This window comes from Pezoporus occidentalis, unplaced genomic scaffold, assembly GCF_034315485.1.
Source record: "Pezoporus occidentalis ecotype Australia unplaced genomic scaffold, CSIRO_AGI_Poc_V1 ctg27, whole genome shotgun sequence".
NCBI lineage: Eukaryota > Metazoa > Chordata > Aves > Psittaciformes > Psittacidae > Pezoporus > Pezoporus occidentalis.
The window spans coordinates 919,331-925,330 of NW_026914611.1; positions in this window are offsets into that span (position 1 = coordinate 919,331).

The window sequence follows — 6,000 nt, forward strand, 5'->3', positions numbered from 1 at the left end:
GTTGTCTCCACTGATCTGTGCTCATCTAATAAACTGTGAGATTGCCCTTAATTTTATTGTTTTCATTAGAATGGACAGTTAAAAGCTTTGGTTAGCTTCCTTAGTTTATAGTTTACTCAGGAATCATCTGTTACTGTCAAGATAGGTTCACTAAGTCCAGTAAAGAGAAGAACTGAGTTGATAGACCAAGGACACATATTTCAAATTTTATAGCCCATGAAGAAAACACTGACAGTTCTAATAGCAGAATGCAGTAGAATTTGGTTTGATTTATTAGTATTTTCTGAACAGTAAGGATACTTAGGCTCTGCTTGACAATTGATGTTTTGGTAAGAGTAGAAAAATATTTACACTTTTAAGACAAATTTCAACAGGTAAATTTTTAACATTTTTGTCATCAACTTTTGAATAATTACATAACAAGCATAAATTTTCAGAAAAAGAATTTTTTTCTAAGTGTAGTGCAGTGATCTTATAGTGCATAAGATTAATTTCCATTTATTCACATAAAATTATTAATCACTAGTGTTCCTGTTACAGGTTTCTTAGGAATCGTCAGGGTAAACTGTATGGAATCAAAGAATGCTTTGGATTGAGAAGGATCTTAAGATCATCTAATTTCAACCTCCCTGCCATGAGCAGGCACACCTAACCCTAAATCATGTTACCCAAGGCACTGTCTGACCTGGCCTTGATGAAATACATAACATTTTCATGAGCACTATTTCACCCTTATGACAGGTTGAACTCCTGGCACTCTTCCCTGTGCTGTACACCCATAGAGCTGTACACCCATACATTTGTATTCATAATTCTGGAGGGAAAAAAGGAGGAAATCAAAAATAATTCCTAGAAAGCTCCTTTTTGGATAAGACCTGGCAGATAAAAAAATGTTGAGAACTTGCCAACTCCAGCCAGATGCTAGAGTTTATCACAATGAAACTGCAAACCTGGACATTTAATTACCGTCTCTTAACTACATGCAAGAGGCAAAGGCTGAATGCAAGGTTTTTAAGCTACAATAGGCAGAAAGTTCTTGAGTAAATTGCAGAGGAAAAGCACCTTCTGATCACAAACTTTCTGTAAAAATATATAAAATATATTTTATGTATATTACATAAAATATATTATTTATATTACATAAAAATATGCATTTTTTTCATTTTTAATCACCATTTTTAGCCAGCAAAAGGTTTGTAAAACCAAGATTGTGAGCATAAGCTGTATTCTTCATATCAGGAACTTTTACCAAAAAAAGTGTTTTAAAAATGTTGAAAAAAAAAAAAAAAGAAAGAAAATTATGTACCAGAAATACCTGGTGAAATTAAGCAGAAACAAGGAGGTAACAATGGCAATATTATTAAAAAAAAAGTAAAATTGTGGCAATATGATCAGCTTTGTATGTGTTTTAAAACCATGTATATTTTTTAGCAGGTTTTCCAATTTTCTTAATACTCTGCCCAGACAAAAGTATTTCAATATTTATTCATTGATATTCTATTCTATCTGCTTCCATGCACCCTGCAGCAGCAAGCTTGTTTAAGAAAGCTTTTCAACACTCAGCATTTTATTTAAAAGTGATTGATAAAAGATAACCAGTTGAATAGCATAGTAAAAACAGTAATGCAAAAGATTATTCTGCTATCTACGTAACATTGAATCTATCATTCTTTCAAAGTTTTAGGTTAAGAAATAACTTTTGTTGATGTTGTTTGTTCACAATATCTGAGCTACTTTGGATTAGAGACTGCTTTGTTAAAGAATATTCATGTTTGCTGTGTTATTCATACAGAAACAACTTGTGTTTATTATGATTGTAAAAAACAAATTTTTGCAAGATGGTTTATGACTGCAGCATTCACATTTCTGAAAGCAGATGATAGAACAGGAGAGGGATGAAGAGGCCCTCATTTGTATGAGATTAACTTCTATCAAGTTACTTTATTCCACCTTTACTATTATTGAAATAAATCAGACCAATTTTTTGATAAAACATTCTAAAAATCATTTGGTGATTCATAACATCTAAGAAAGAATAATGGTTGGTATTACTTTGTTAGCTATATGATGAACAGCTGCTTTTGTTCCCAGAGGTTAGGTGAAATAGCAATGGTGAAAGCAAAGAATACTCCAAACAAAAAGCCTTAGGAAATCAAAATTGAAATTATAAATTATGTGGAAGCCCTTGGGATGATTTATGAAGACAATAAAAAAATCTCAGAAATTAAATTAACCTTTAAAGAAAATAATATCCTCTATTTGATATTCTGACTACATCATCATTAAATACTAAGGGGTCATCAGATGGCTAAGAGGCCTTTTGAAGATATAGTAACAAATGAGAATAATTCTTGTTTTCAGTGGGTTGCTCTAGATACGTCACTGAAAGGTGACACATTGATGTCTATTGCTTTTCAATAGTCAAAAAATAAACACTTCTACTTGTGTTGCATTGATTCAGAAATCAAAACTTGACACTATAAAACAGGATTCTAAATGACATAAAGGCAATATAAATTACTAAGTATAAATTAAGAAACAAGATAAACAGTGTATACCCTTCTTTCTACTACTCCATTTTTTAAATCTGAATTTTCTTTGTTACATATAAAATACAGAACTATATATAACTTAAATATTTTTAAAACTGATTACTGTGAAGTTCCAAATAAAACTGATGGTTGCATGGACATTATTTGAATTTGTGGTAACGGCTTCACAAGCTATTAAGATTATAGCTTCAATCCATCATTCAAAAGGCACTTTCAGAATGACTTTTGATAGCTTAGATTAAGGGACTCCACCCACATTGACAAGATTTAACCCAGCAGTTCCAAAAATTGAGGTATGGTTAACCTGAAACTCAGTGAAGGGTTGCTTGCTCTGAAAGGAACGTGAAAGCTTATTTGCAACACCTATGATGATATGGCCTGTGCACATGAGATGTGGCACTATGTGATTTCTTAGAGATAGCCTCTGTTGAAATACATCCATCTATGATAAGAATTAACTGGAGTTAGCCTTAGAAATGATAACTTAAAAGGTGGTATAGTATTTACTTCTTTGTGAGAAAAAAGATAAGAAAATGTAATAGAAAGATGCATTCATGCAATAAATGAAGATGTTAGGGAAACTTTGCAGAAGATGAAGTTATTATTCACCTGACTGGTTTCTTCCTTCCAGATCAATGGAGGTGCCATCAGACTACCAGACAGCTATTTCAAGTGCCTTGGATAAATTTATTTAGATATTTTGAAATGTTATTTCCTATCCTCCTCAGATGATACAGTTTTTATTAATCCCATGGGCTAGTTAAAGATGAACGTATAGAACAGAAAATCTTGATAAGGTGGCTTAAGTCATCACTAAGAGACCCCATAGATTTTTGATAATCTGAAAGTAATTCATAATGGATAATATCTACTGGTCATCAGATGGACAGTTCTGTTTGTAGACAGAAGTGTGCTAAGTTTCATTTAATGATTTCTACCTCAATACAGACAGTAAAAATTTAGAGGATCTGATTATAGAACTAATTTGTTTGTCTTGTGTTTCAGTTAGTCTTCCTGCTCTGAACAGGTATTAAAAGAGTTATTGCTGTCCTGTCTTATTCAGCTGCTCTCTGAAAACATGAGTGATTTGATGGTCTGTTCCGTGACTCTTTCCCATTCCATGTTCAACTTCTGGCTTTGTTAGTATTGTTCTGTAACTTGCTTTGTCTCTTAGAATTTGAAAAAATACTTGTTTAAATAAGTCTTCGTTTCATTAAAAAAAAAAAAACAACCAGACAACAAAAGACTTAGTCTAACATTACACTATGTATTAATTATATTAAGAAAGTTAAGAGGAAGAAGAAATAGCGTAAGACAAAGACTAAGGTTTTTTTTTTTTAATTTTGAAAACATAGATGTTTTTAAAGATGAACTTCTTGAGATCTATTTTGCCTATATAGCCATTAGGTTTAAGGTATTTATTCTTCTGAGTGTAATATAAATTAATTTCATCATCAGAAGATGTTAATTTTATTTAATAAACATTTACATGCTTAAAGTAGCTAGATCACATGATTGGAAACTCATAAAAAAAAAATAAGTATTTCATGTATTTATAATGGAAAACCTCGTAATAATTTTTCATAGTCCTCTGGTACTCATCTTTTGGTAGAGTATGAAAAGCACACACTTTTCCTACTTCCCCTTACAGTATTTTTTATTTACTCCACTTGCTGCTCCCAAATATTCTATGGCAAAATGTATGCATAAATACAACTTCTAACGTTAGCTGCTTCATCAAGATGAACTCTCTACACACCCTGAATAAGACAAAATATTAGTTGCATTATAATTCAGAATGGATGCATTTGGAATTAAATAGTACTTTTGTTCAAATGATAAATTATTTAGATAGATTAATTTTTGTCATTTAGTAAACAACAAGTACTAAGGAATCTTTATTAAATGCTCTGCAGTTTAGAATGACTACATCTCTGAAACATTTAAATTATTATGGGCTACAGGTATACTTGAGTAGATCAGTGAAAAGGAGCAAGTCCTAATGTGCTTTCAGGGGCTTCTGGTTTTACTTCCTCTGAGCCAAGGGTTTTCAAACAGTCAGTCATGTTTTTTTCCTTGATAATCTACCTTCACCTTATGATAGGATTCACTCATGTTATGTGTATGATATATGTTATTTAATGTCTCTATGCAAGGTAAATTTAAGTAAATACTGCAAGTCATAAAGTTAAAAATACGTTATTATTTAACAGAAATTGCATGTTCTAATAGACACTGCTTTCTGTAAGTATGCCTGTTTCGAAATGATGATGAACATTTGTGACTTTTATGTTATTTTCTTTTTTGTGTCTCGCACTGTACTTTTTTATGGTATGAATTGATATGGAATCAGGAAGAAACAAATGAAGTTCTAATGCATCAAAAATTAAAAGCAACGGACACTGGTCATTTAAGAATTTAACAAAAAAGTTATGCTTGTAAAGACTAGATAGTCAGAACCAAAGCTTAAGAGAAATCAAGATACTTTTACTTATATTGGGTCCCAGTTGTTTGATTTCTGTTTTATTAGTTGTCAAGGTATCCAGCTTATTGCTCAATAGCGGGTTAATTATTTCTTTAAGTTATTAAGTTATACAAATATGAGTTAGCTATGATAATATATAAAAGCTAAGTAAAGAATATCAGCAATTTAGTACTCCCAGTCCATGTTCAGGCTCCTGTGGACACTTGCAAGAACAAACATTTGTTCCTAGGCCCACCTGCAGAGCATAAATTTCTATGAATAACCATTCACCTAAATACTTCTGAATTATTATTAACTTTTAAAATGCTTGTAGCATCTCAGAATGTGGGCTTGAAGATGTATCTTTCAAAGACATCTAAATAAAATCAAAATAAAAACTCTGGGACTATGTTAATCAGTTATAATGAAGAAAAGCCCTTTTATATGGTTGAGAATACATTACCTTTTAGTCTTGAGACATTTCACTGGGTGAGTTTTTAACTATTAAATAAAGTAATTTAAAAGGTTTGAAGTCGAATATTTTGCTTCTGCATAACTTCGTCATTTTAGAAGCATTGGTAGCTATCTGGTATTGAGTGCCATGTACATACGTGTATGTGTATGCATACATTATTCAATTTTTCAAGAGTTTGAACACAGGTTTTACATAACTGGTGAGCAAGTTTCTGTGAGAGAATTATACTCTTAATTAGTAAAAACAATATTTTGTCTGACTTCAGAATGTGGATTTTTTTTTCTCTGTTTTAATGCTATTTTCTCTACAGTTACTCAAAGTATTTCCAATGAGAGTGCCTAACCTCTCTTCCCTAGTATCAGTAAAAAGCCAGAAGAGAATTCAGGAGAAGTTGTTTGGCTTGTCTCTTTTGTGCAAGAAATATTTTCTTACGGCTAAGCCAAATCTTTACTCCTTGAACTCTAGAGCTACAGTGCTGCTGCTATAATCTATTCCTATTCTTTAATCTG